The sequence below is a fragment of the Arachis stenosperma genome, chromosome 5, assembly GCF_014773155.1.
Source record: "Arachis stenosperma cultivar V10309 chromosome 5, arast.V10309.gnm1.PFL2, whole genome shotgun sequence".
NCBI classification, from domain to species: Eukaryota; Viridiplantae; Streptophyta; class Magnoliopsida; order Fabales; family Fabaceae; genus Arachis; species Arachis stenosperma.
In genome coordinates this window covers 66,727,217-66,740,926 of record NC_080381.1, presented here as the reverse complement: position 1 = coordinate 66,740,926, position 13,710 = coordinate 66,727,217, and the positions used below count along the sequence as shown (strand labels likewise).

The 13,710-nt window shown below is 40.3% G+C and overlaps 1 non-coding gene across 1 annotated transcript; it reads left to right on the top strand.

Moving 5' to 3' along the window:
* Positions 1–12,735: 12,735 nt before the first annotated feature.
* On the top strand, positions 12,736–12,839 carry LOC130932284 (small nucleolar RNA R71). Its single transcript, XR_009067441.1, has one exon. It is a non-coding gene; the product is annotated as a small nucleolar RNA R71 (small nucleolar RNA).
* The last annotated feature ends 871 nt before the right edge of the window (positions 12,840–13,710 follow it).

Sequence of the window (13,710 nt, the reverse complement as noted above, 5' to 3'; positions counted from 1 at the left end):
ACCTTTCCTGTAATCATAAGCTCTACCTTAGAGCCACAGGAAGAGGAAGCACTAATTCAAGTGCTAAGGACACACAAGACAGCTCTTGGGTGGTCCATCAGTGATCTCAAAGGGCATTAGCCGAGCCAGATGCATGCACAAGATCTTACTGGAGGGTGATGCTAAGCCAGTGGTTGAACCACAAAGGCGGCTGAATCCAGCCATGAAGGAGGTGGTGTAGAAAGAGGTCACTAAGTTACTAGAGGCTGGGATTATTTATCCTATTTTTGATAGCCCCTGGGTAAGCCCTGTCCAAGTCGTCCCTAAGAAAGGTGGCATGACATTGGTTCATAATAAAAAAAATGAACTGGTTCCTACAAGAACAGTTACTGGGTGGCGTATGTGTATTGATTATAGAAGGCTCAATACAGCTACCAGAAAGGATCATTTTCCTTTACCATTCATAGACCAGAAGCTAGAAAGACTGGCAGGTCATGAATACTACTGCTTCCTAGATGGATATTCAGGTTATAATCAAATTGCAGTAGATCTAAAAGATCAAGAGAAAACGGCATTCACATGTCCATCTGGAGTATTTGCATACAGAAGAATGCCATTTGGCCTGTGCAATGCACCTGCAACCTTTTAGAGGTGCATGCTCTCAATTTTCTCTGATATGGTAGAAAAATTTCTGGAAGTCTTCATGGATGACTTTTCAGTATTTGGAGACTCATTCAGCTCCTGTCTTGACCATCTAGCACTTGTTCTAAAGAGATGCCAAGAGACTAACCTAGTTTTAAACTGGGAAAAATGCCACTTCATGGTGACTGAAGGAATTGTCCTTGGGCACAAAATCTCAAACAAGGGAATAGAGGTAGATCAAGCTAAGGTAGAGGTAATTGAAAAATTACCACCACCTGCCAATGTTAAGGCAATCAGAAGCTTTCTGGGGCATGCAGGATTCTATAGGAGGTTTATAAAGGATTTTTCAAAAATCGCCAAACCTCTGAGCAACCTGCTAGCTGCTGACACGCCATTTATCTTTGATAAGGAGTGTCTGCAAGCATTTGAGACTCTGAAAGCTAAATTATTCACAGCACCAATCATCTCTGCACCAAAATGGACATTACCATTTGAACTAATGTGTGATGCCAGTGATCATGCCATTGACGCAGTGTTGGGACAAAGGTATGACAAGCTTCTGCACGTCATTTACTATGCCAGCCGTGTTTTAAATGACGTACAAAAGAATTACACAACCACAGAAAAAGAATTACTTGCAGTGGTTTATGCTATTGACAAGTTCAGATCCTATTTAGTAGGATCAAAAGTGATTGTGTACACTGATCATGCTGCTCTTAAATATCTACTCACAAAGCAGGATTCAAAACCCAGACTCATCAGATGGGTGTTGCTTCTGCAAGAGTTTGATATAGAAATAAGAGACAGAAAAGGGACAGAAAACCAAGTAGCAGATCACCTGTCCCGAATAGAACCAGTAGAAGGGGCGTCCCTCCCTCTTACTGAGATCTCTGAGACCTTTCCGGATGAGCAACTCTTTGCCATCCAGGAAGTGCCGTGGTTTACAGACATTGCAAACTACAAGGCAGTGAGATTCATACCCAAAGAGTACAGTAGGCAGCAATCAAAGAAATTAATCACAGATGCAAAATACTATCTTTGGGATGAACCATATCTCTTCAAGAGATGTGCAGACGGAGTAATCCGTAGATGTGTGCCTAAGGAAGAAGCGCAGAAGATCCTATGGCACTGCCATGGATCACAGTATGGAGGACATTTTGGAAGTGAGCGAACAGCCACAAGAGTCCTCCAATGTGGCTTCTACTGGCCTACTCTCTATAAAGATTCCCGAGTGTTTGTACTTAATTGTGACAGTTGCCAAAGATCTGGCAATCTACCTCACAGTTATGCCATGCCTCAACAAGGGATCTTGGAGATTGAGTTGTTTGACGTATGGGGTATTGACTTCATGGGACCTTTTCCACCATCATACTCAAACACTTATATTCTGGTGGCAGTGGATTATGTATCCAAATGGGTGGAGGCTATTGCAACACCCACCAATGACACTAAAACAGTGTTAAAATTCCTCCAGAAACACATCTTCAGCAGGTTTGGTACCCCTAGAGTATTAATCAGTGATGGGGGCACTCATTTCTGCAATAAACAGCTTTACTCTACTTTGGTTCGTTATGGGGTTAGCCACAGGGTAGCTACTCCATATCACCCACAGACTAATGGGCAAGCTGAAGTCTCAAATAGAGAACTCAAAAGAATCCTGGAACGGACTGTAATTAACCGTAGAAGGGATTGGGCAAGAAGCTTGGATGATGCTCTGTGGGCATACAGAACAGCATTCAAGACCCCTATAGGGACCTCTCCATACCAGCTTGTGTATGGAAAGGCATGTCACTTGCCAGTGGAACTGGAACACAAGGCCTACTGGGCAACCAGATTCCTAAACCTTGATGCTAAGTTAGCTGGAGAAAAAAGATTGCTCCAAATGAGCTAGAGGAATTTAGACTCGATGCTTTCGAGAATGCAAAAATATACAAAGAGAAAGCAAAAATATGGCATGATAAGAAATTGTCATCCAGAGTCTTTGAGCCAGGGCATAAAGTTCTGCTATTCAATTCTAGGCTAAAATTATTCCCCGGGAAATTGAAGTCCCGGTGGAGAGGTCCATATGTGATTACAAGTGTATCACCATATGGATACATAGAGCTTCAGGATAATGACTCTAACAAAAAGTTCATTGTTAATGGACAGAGAGTTAAACATTATCTTGAAAGCAATTTTGAGCAAGAATGCTCAAAACTGAGACTTAATTAAAGCTCAGTAATAGTCCAGCTAATGACATTAAAGAAGCGCTTGCTAGGAGGCAACCCAGCCATTCACAAAATTTAAGTTTATTTGTTTTTGTTTTTGATTTTTACAGGTATATGTCAAAGTATCTTCAAGGTAAAAAAGCAATTGATTGGATTCACAGAGTTACAGGGGAATTTGGAAGCTCACTGGCGTGAAATAGCCAGTAAGAAACATTTTGGGCATTGAACGCCCAAAAGAAGCACCCACTGGGCGTTCAACGCCAGTAAGGGTAGCCATCTGGGCGTTAAACGCCAGAAAGGAGCATCTTCTGGGCGTTGAACGCCAGAAAGAAGCACCTTCTGGGCGTTTAACGCCAGATTGACAGCGTCCTGGGCGTTCAGAAAAACGCCCAGTGATAAAGGACTTCCTGGCGTTCAACGCCAGAAAGAAGCAACAGCTGGGCGTTGAACGCCCAGGAGAAGCATCAATTGGGCGTTAAACGCCCAAAACATGCAGCAGTTGGGCGTTTAACGCCAAGATGGTGGGGAGGAGGTAAAATTCGTTTTTCTTCACAAATTTTCTAATTTTTATGTTTCAATTCATGATTTCTTGCATAAACATGTTTCAAAATATCATCCTTCAATTCCAAAAATTTTAATCCTAATTTCTAAAAATCCCTTTTTCAAAAATATCAAATGTATCTTAATTCATAAACACAAATCTTTTTCTAATCCAAATCTTTTTCAAATCTCTTTCAACTCATCATATCTTTTGGATTTCGAAATTGCCTCTCCCTCTATTCCTCTCCTTTCCTTTCTTTTGCTTGAGGACAAGCAAACCTCTAAGTTTGGTGTGATTTGCCATGATCACTGAGCTAAAACTCATCAAGATCATGGCATCTAAGGGAACAGGAAGAGCAAGGATGTGAACTGAAGGAACTAAAGTGTCAGAAGCTATTCCTTGAAAGACCAAGCACACCCACAGACTAGAGGAACATCCACTTTCCAAAATACAGGTTGTTAAGTTCTAATTCTAGCTTTAACTCTGTGATAGTATTATTATAGGATTTTACCTTAGAAGTTATATAGGAGTAGTAGTAATTAGCATATCTATTTTGATTTTATTTTCAATTAAGTTATACTTTATTTTTCTCATCATCATCAAACATGAATAAAATAGTAGATTTTTTAGAATAAAGAGGCAATTTAATTTTTTCGAGTTCTTAATAAGGAAAATTCTAATTATTTATATGTGGTGGCAATACTTTTTGTCTTCTGAATGAATGCTTGAACAGTGCTTATTTTTTATATTGAATTTTATGAATGTTAAAATTGTTGGCTCCTGAAAGAATGATGAACAAGAGAAATGTTATTGATGATCTGAAAAATCATGAAATTGATTCTTGAAGCAAGAAAAAGCAGAAAAAAAAAATGCCAAAAAGAGAGAAAGAAAAAGCAAGCAGAAAAAGCCAATAGCCCTTAAAACCAAAAGGAAAGGGTAAAAAGGATCCAAGGCTTTGAGCATTAATGGATAGGAGGGCCCAAGGAAATAAATCCAGGCCTAAGCGGCTAAATCAAGCTATCCCTAACCATGTGCTTGTGGCATGCAGGTCCAAGTGAAAAGCTTGAGACTGAGTGGTTAAAGTCGTGATCCAAAGCAAAAGAGTGTGCTTAAGAACTCTGGACACGTCTAATTGGGGACTCTAGCAAAGCTGAGTCACAATCTGAAAAGGTTCACCCAATTATGTGTCTGTGGCGTTTATGTATCCGGTGGTAATACTGAAAAACAAAGTGCTTAGGGCCACGGCCAAGACTCATAAAGTAGCTGTGTTCAAGAATCAACATACTAAATTAAGAGAATCAATAATACAATCTGAATTCTGAGTTCCTATGAATGCCAACCATTCTGAATTTCAAAGGATAAAGTGAGATGCCAAAACTGTTTAGAAGCAAAAAGCTACTAGTCCCGCTCATCTAATTAGAATCTGAGCTTCACTTGAAACTCTGAGATATTATTGTTTTTTAATTTCCCTTCATCCTATTTTATTTATCTAGTTTCTTGAAGACAAGCAACAGTTTAAGTTTGGTGTTGTGATGAGTGGATACTTTATACGCTTTTTGGGAGTAATTTCATGTAGATTTTAGTATGTTTTAATTAGTTTTTAGTAGAATATTATTAGTTTTTAGGCAAAATTCACATTTCTGGACTTTACTATGAGTTTGCGTGTTTTTCTGTGATTTCAGGTAATTTCTGGCTGAAATTGAGGGAGCTGACCAAAAATTTGAGTTAGGCTGAAAAAGGACTGCTGATGCTATTGGATCCTGACCTCCCTGCACTCAGAATGGATTTTTTGGAGCTACAGGAGTCCAATTGGCGCGCTCTCAACGGCGTTGGAAAGTAAACATCCAGGGATTTCCAGCAATATATAATAGTCCATACTTTGCGCGAAGATAGACGACGTAACTTGGCGTTGAACGCCAAGTACATGCTGCTGTCTGGAGTTAAACGCCAGAAATACGTCATGATCCGGAGTTGAACGCCCAAAACACGTTATAACTTGGAGTTCAACTCCAAGAAAAGCCTCAGCTCGTGGATAGCTTTAGTCTCAGCCCCAGAACACACCAAGTGGGCCCCAGAAGTGGATTTCTGCACCAATTATCTTAGTTTACTCATTTTCTGTAAACCTAGGTTACTAGTTTACTATTTAAACAACTTTTAGAGACTTATTTTGTATCTCATGACATTTTCATATCTGAATTATAAACACTTTGACGGCATGAGTCTCTAAACTCCATTGTTGGGGGTGAGGAGCTCTGCAGCGTCTCGATGAATTAATGCAATTCTTTCTATTTCACTCAAACGTGTGTGTGTTCCGATCTAAGATGTTTATTCGCGCTTAATTATGAAGGAGGTGATGATCCGTGACACTCATCACCTCCCTCAATCCATGAACGTGTGCCTGACAAACACCTCCGTTCTACATCAGACTGAATGAGCTTCTCTTAGATTCCTTAATCAGAATCTCCGCGGTATAAGCTAGAATTGATGGCGGCCACTCTTGAGAATCCGGAAGGTCTAAACCTTGTCTGTGGTATTCCGAGTAGGATTCAAGGATTGAATGGCTGTGACGAGCTTCAAACTCGCGATTGCTGGGCGTGATGACAAACGCAAAAGGATCAATGTATCCTATTCCAACATGATCGAGAACCAACAGCTGATTAGCCGTGCTGTGACAGAGCATCTGGACCGTTTTCACTGAGAGCATGGGAGGTAGCCACTGACAATGGTGACACCCTACATACAGCTTGCCGTAGACGGGCTTTACAAACAATTGAGTTGAATATTAAATTGCAGAAATTCAGAGGACAAAGCATCTCCAAAACTCCAACATATTCCCCATTACTGCACAACAAGTAACAACTATTTATTTTATGCCCTTTTTACTTTATATGAAGCTAAAGAACTCTATTGGTATCCTGACTAAGATTAATAAAATAAACATAGCTTGCTTCAAACCAATAATCTCCGTGGGATCGACCCTTACTCACGTAAGGTATTACTTGGACGACCCAGTGCACTTGCTGGTTAGTTGTACGGATTGCAAATTCGTGCACCACAGGCACTGTTAGAGAATCTCACAACTTCGTTCAACTAACCAGCAAGTGCACTGGGTCGTCCAAGTAATACCTTACGTGAGTAAGGGTCGATCCCACGGAGATTGTTGGTATGAAGCAAGCTGTGGTCACCATGTAAATATCAGTTAGGCGGATTAAATTGGTTTATGATAAGTTCAAAAATTAATAATAAACAGAAAATAAAATAGGATAGAAATACTTATGTGAATCAATAGTGGGAATTTCAGATAGGCGTATGGAGATGATGTGCTCCTCTTGAATCTCTACTTTCTTATTACATTCATCCAATTTCTTCTTACTCCTTTCCATGGCAAGCTATATGTAGGGCATCACCATTGTCAATGGCTACATCCCATCCTCTCAGTGAAAATGGTCCTATGCTCTGTCACAGCACGGCTAATCATCTGTCGGTTCTCAATCAGGTTGGAATAGAATCCCTTGATTCTTTTGCGTCTGTCACTAACGCCCAGCCTTCAGGAGTTTGAAGCTCGTCACGGTCATTCAATTCCAGAATCCTACTCGGAATACCACAGACAAGGTTAGACTTTTCGGATTCCCATGAATGCCGCCATCTATCTAGCTTATACCACGAAGATTCTGTTGGGCAATCTAAGAGATATGCGCCCGGCCTAAGGTAGAACGGAAGTGGTTGTCAGTCACGCGCGTTCATAGGTGAGAATGATGATGAGTGTCACGGATCTTCACATTCATCAAGTTGAAGTGCAACGAATATCTTAGAATAGGAATAAAAGAGAATTGAATAGAAAATAATAGTAATTGTATTGAAACTTGAGGTACAGCAGAGCTCCACACCCTTAATCTATGGTGTGTAGAAACTCCACCGTTGAAAATACATAAGTGAAAGGTTCAGGCATGGCCGAATGGCCAGCCCCCATGGTCTAAGGACTAGGTGTCCAGAGATGTCCCAAGATGTCTATTACACTAGTAAAAAGTTCTATTTATAATAAACTAGCTACTAGGGTTTACATGAGTAAGTAATTGATGCATAAATCCACTTCCGGGGCCCACTTAGTGTATGCTTGGGCTGAGCTTGATCTATCCACGAGCTGAGGCTTTTCTTGGAGTTGAACGCCGAGTTATAGCGTGTTTCTGGCGTTCAACTCCGGGGGGTTGTGACGTGTTTCTGGCGTTTGACTCCAGACAGCAACATGGAACTAGCGTTGAGCGCCAGTTTACGTTGTCAATTCCCGAATAAAGTATGGACTATTATATATTGCTGGAAAGCTCTGGATGTCTACTTTCCAACACCGTTGAGAGCGCGCCATTTGAAGTTCTGTAGCTCCAGAAAATCCATTTTGAGTGCAGGGAGGTCAGATTCCAACAGCATCAGCAGTCCTTTTGTCAGCCTTTTTCAAAGTTTTGCTCAAGTCCCTCAATTTCAGCCAGAAATTACCTGAAATCACTGAAAAACACACAAACTCATAGTAAAGTCCAGAAATGTGAATTTAGCATAAAAACTAATGAAAACATCTATAAAAGTAGCTTGAACTTACTAAAATTGTTGCTCGTCCCCAAGCAACTGAAAATCAAATAGGATAAAAAGAAGAGAATATACTATAAATTCCAGAATATCAATGAATATTAATTATAATTAGATGAGTGGAACTTGAGCTTTTTGCTTCTGAACAGTTTTGGCATCTCACTTTTTCCTTTGAAGTTTAGAATGATTGGCTTCTCTAGGAACTTAGAATTTTGGATAGTGTTATTGACTTTCATAGTTAAGTATGTTGATTCTTGAACACAGCTACTTATGAGTCTTGGCTGTGGCCCTAAGCACTTTGTTTTCCAGTATTACCACTGGATACATAAATGCCACAGACACATAACTGGGTGAACCTTTTCAGATTGTGACTCAGCTTTGCTAGAGTCCCCAGTTAGTGGTGTCCAGAGCTCTTAAGCACACTCTTTTACTTTGGATCACGACTTTAACCACTCAGTCTCAAGCTTTTCACTTGGACCTGCATGATACAAGCACATGGTTAAGGACAGCTTAGTTTAGCTGCTTAGGCCTGGATTTTATTTCCTTGGGCCCTCCTATCCATTGATACTCAAAGCCTTGGATCCTTTTTACCCTTGCCTTTTGGTTTTAAGGGCTATTGGCTTTTTCTGCTTGCTTTTTCTTTTTCTTTCAAATTTTTTTTTTCGCAAGCTTTTTACTTTTCACTGCTTTTTCTTGCTTCAAGAATCAATTTCATGATTTTTTAGATTATCAATAACATTTCTCTTTGTTCATCATTCTTTCAAGAGCCAACAGTTTTAACATTCATAAACAACAAGATCAAAAATATGCACTGTTCAAGCATTCATTCAGAAAATAAAAAGTATTGTCACCACATCAATATAATTAAATTAAATTCAAGGACAATTTTCGAAATTTATGTACTTCTTGTTCTTTTGAATTAGAAACATTTTTCATTTAAGAAAGGTGAAGGATTAATGGAATTATTCATAACCTTAAGACATAGTTACTAAACACTAATGATCATGAAGTAGAGACACAAAACACAACATAAAAACCGAAATTCAAAAAGAAATAAGAACAAGGAATGAATCCACCTTTGTGGCATCTCCTTCTTGAAGGACCAACAATGTCCTTAAGCTCTTCTATGTCCCTTCCTTGCCATTGTTGTTCCTCCCTCATTGCTCTTTGATCTTCTCTTATTTCATGGAGAATGATGGAGTGCTCATGATGTTCCACCCTTAATTGTTCCACATTGTGGCTCAAATCTTCTAAGGAAGTGTTGAGTTGTTCCCAATAGTTGTTAGGAGGAAAGTGCATCCCTTGAGGCATCTCAGGGACTTCTTGATGATGAGCTTCCTCATGCATCTCTTGAGATGACTTCATTGGAGATGACTTCATGAACTTCTACTTCCTCTCTAATCATGATGCTATGAATCATGATGGCCCGATCCACAGTAACTTCAGATCGGTTGCTAGTGGGAATGATGGAGTGTTGAATGAACTCCAACCATCCTCTAGCCACAGGCTTGAGGTCCAGTCTTCTTAGTTGAACTGGCTTGCCTTTGGAGTCTCTTTTCCATTGAGCTCCTTTCACACATATGTCCATTAGGACTTGGTCTAACCTTTGATTAAAGTTGACCCTTCTAGTGTAGGGGCGCACATCTCCTTGCATCATGGGCAAGTGGAACGCCAACCTCACATTTTCCGGACTAAAATCTAAGTATTTCCCCCGAACCATTGTGAGATAATTCTTTGGACTCGGGTTCATACTTTGATCATGGTTCCTAGTGATCCATGCATTGGCATAGAACTCTTGAACCATTAAGATTCCGACTTGTTGCATGGGGTTGGTTAGGATTTCCCAACCTCTCCTTCGGATCTCATGTCGGATCTCCGGATACTCATTTTTCTTGAGCTTGAAAGGGACCTCAGGGATCACCTTCTTCTTTGCCACAACATCATAGAAGTGGTCTTGATGGCTTTTGGAGATGAATCTTTCCATCTCCCATGACTCGGAGGTGGAAGCTTTTGTCTTCCCTTTTCCTTTTCTAGAGGATTCTCCGGCCTTAGGTGCCATTGATGGTAATGGAAAAACAAAAAGCTTATGCTTTTACCACACCAAACTTAAAATATTGCTCGCCCTCGAGCAAGAGAAGAAAAAAGAGAAGAAGAAGAAGAAGAAAATAATGAGGAGAGGGGGTTGTGTTGTGTGAAAATGAAGTGGAATGGAGAGGTTTATATAGGGAAAAGGGAGAGGGTAGGTTCGGCCATTTTAGGGTGGGTTTGGGTGGGAAAGTGTTTTTGAATTTTGAAGGTAGGTGGGGTTTATGGGGAAGAGTGGATGGATGTGAGTGGTGAAGAGGTGATGGGGAGAGATTGAGGTGATTGGTGAAGGGATTTGGGAAAGAGTGTTTATTGGGAGGAGAGATTCAGAGATTGAAGTTGTTGGGAAGTGTGACATGGGGAAGAGTGTTATAGGATTAGGAGGTAAGGTGGGAATATGTTAGGTGGGGATCCTGTGGGGTCCACAGATCCTGAGGTGATCCTGTGGGGTCCACAGATCATGAGGTGTCAAGGAATTACATCCCTGCACCAAATAGGCATGTAAAATGCCTTTGCATACCATTCTGGCATTTAAACGCCGAGGTGATGCACGTTCTGGGCGTTCAACGCCCATGTGAAGCATGTTCTGGGCGTTCAACGCCCATATGTAGCATGTTTCTGGCGTTGAATGCCAGTTCCATGCTTGTTACTGGCGTTCAGCGCCAGCTTTTCTCAAGGCACATTCCTGGCATTCAAACGCCAGAATGTTGCTTGTTTCTGGTGTTCAACGCCAGATTCATGCTCTGTTCTGGCGTTGAACGCCAGCCAGATGCTCCTTACTGGCGTTGAACGCCAGTCTGTCCTTCCTCTAGGGTGTGATTTTTCTTCTACTGTTTTTGATTCTGTTTTTAAATTTTTATATTTTTTTCGTGACTCCACATGATCATGTACCTAATAAAACACAAAATAACAATAAAATAAAATAAAATAAAAATTAGATAAATAAAATTGGGTTGCCTCCCAACAAGCGCTTCTTTAATGTCAATAGCTTGACAGTGGGCTCTCATGGAGCCATAAGGTAATCAGGTCAATGTTGTATAGTCCCAACACCAAACTTAGAGTTTGGATATGGGGTCTTAACACCAAACTTAGTGTTTGGTTGTGGCCTCCCAACACCAAACTTAGAATTTGACTGTGGGGGCTCTTCTTGACTCTGAACTGAGAGAAGCTCTTCATGCTTACTCTCTTTTGTCACAGAGGGATGGCCATGTGCCTTAAACACAAGGTAGTCCCCATTCAATTGAAGGACTAATTCACCTCTGTTGACATCTATCACAGCTCCTGCTGTAGCTAGGAAAGGTCTTCCAAGGATGATGCATTCATCCTCTTCCTTCCTAGTGTCTAAGATTATGAAATCAGCAGGGATGTAAAGGCCTTCAACCTTTACTAACACGTCCTCTACTATTCCATAAGCTTCTCTTAATGACTTGTCAGCCAATTATAATGAGAACAAGGCAGGTTGTACCTCAATGATCCCCAGCTTCTCCATTCCAGAGAGTGGCATAAGATTTATCCCTGACCCCAGATCACATAGAGCTTTTTCAAAGGTCATGGTGCCTATGGTACAAGGTATTAAGAACTTGCCAGGATCTTGTCTCTTTTGAGGTAAAATTTGCTGAATCCAGGTATCTAGTTCATTAATGAGCAAGGGAGGTTCACTTTCCCAAGTCTCATTACCAAACAACTTGGCATTCAGCTTCATGATAGCTCCTAAATATTGAGCAACCTGCTTTCCAGTCACATCTTCATCCTCTTCAAAGGAAGAATAGTCTTTAGAGCTCATGAATGGCAGAAGGAGATTTAATGGAATTTCTATGGTCTCTGTATGAGCCTCAGATTCCTTTGGATCCTTAATAGGAAACTCCTTCTTGCTTGAGAGACGTCCCAGGAGGTCTTCCTCACTAGGATTTTCATCCTTCTCCCCCCCTGTGCATTCGGCCATATTGATCACATCAATGGCCTTGCACTCTCCTTTTGGATTCTCTTCTGTATTGCTTGGGAGAATACTGGGAGGAGTTTCAAGGACTTTCTTACTCAGCTGGCCCACTTGTGCCTCCAGATTTCTGATGGAGGATCTTGTTTCACTCATGAAACTGAAAGTGGTTTTTGACAGATCAGAGACTAAATTTGCTAAATTAGAGGAGCTTTGTTCAGAATTCTCTGTTTGTTGCTGAGAAGATGATGGAAAAGGCTTGTTATTACTGAGCCTATTTCTTCCACCATTATTAAAGCCTTGTTGAGGCTTTTGTTGATCCTTCCATGAGAAATTTGGGTGATTTCTCCATGATGAGTTATAGGTGTTTCCATAAGGTTCACCCATGTAATTAACCTCTGCTATTGCAGGGTTTTCAGGATCATAAGCTTCTTCAGAAGCTGCCTCTTTAGTACTGTTGGATGCATTTTTGCCATCCATTCAGACTTTGAGAGATCATGTTGACCTGCTGAGTCAACACTTTGTTCTGAGCCAATATGGCATTCAGAGCATCAATTTCAAGAACTCCCTTCCTCTGAGGTGTCCCATTATTCACGGAATTCCTCTCAGAAGTGTACATAAATTGGTTATTTGCAACCATGTCAATGAGTTCTTGAGCCTCTTCAGGCATTTTCTTTAGGTGAATAGATCCACTTGTAGAATGGTCCAATGACATTTTCAAAAACTCAGATAGACCATAATAGAATATATCTAATATGGTCCATTCTGAAAACATGTCAGATGGACACCTTTTGGTCAACTGCTTGTATCTTTCCCAAGCTTCATAGAGGGATTCACCATCTTTTTGTTTAAAGGTCTGAACATCCACTCTAAGCTTGCTCAGCTTTTGAGGAGGAAAGAATTTATCCAAGAAAGCTATGACCAGTTTATCCCAGGAGTCCAGGCTATCCTTAGGTTGTGAATCCAACCATATTCTAGCTCTGTCTCTTATAGCAAAAGGGAAAAGCATGAGTCTGTAGACTTCAAGATCAAATCCATTCGTCTTTACAGTCTCACAGATCTGCAAGAACTCAGTTAAAAACTGGTAAGGATCTTCAGATGGAAGTCCATAAAACTTGCAGTTCTGTTGCATTAAAGCAACTAGTTGAGGCTTAAGCTCAAAATTGTTGGCTCCAATGGCAGGAATGGAGATGCTTCTTCTATCAAATTTGGACGTGGATTTGGTAAAATCACCAAGCATCCTCCTTGCATTATCATTATTGGGTTCGGCTGCCATCTCCTTCTCTTGTTCGAAAATTTCTGAAAGGTTACTTCTGGATTGTTGTAATTTAGCTTCTCTTAGTTTCCTCTTCAAAGTCCTTTCAAGTTCAGGATCAGCTTCAACAAGAGTGCTTTTGTCCTTGTTCCTGCTCATATGAAAGAGAAGAAAATAAGAAAAGAAAGAGGAATCCTCTATGTCACAGTATAGAGATTCCTTTATGTTAGTAGAAAAAGAAAGGGGAGAAGAGTGAAGAAAAGTGGGTTCGGATATTTAGATGAAGAGAGGTGAAGAGAAGTGTTAGTAAATAAATAATTAAATAGAATAAGAGAGAAGAGATAGAAAATTCGAAAATAATTTTAAAAAAGGGGTTAGTAATTTTCGAAAATTAGAGATAAGATAAGATTAAAATTAAAATTTAAAACAAAAGAATTTTTGAAAAAGAGATGAGATATTTTCGAAAATTAGAGAGGGAAAAGTAGTTAGGTGG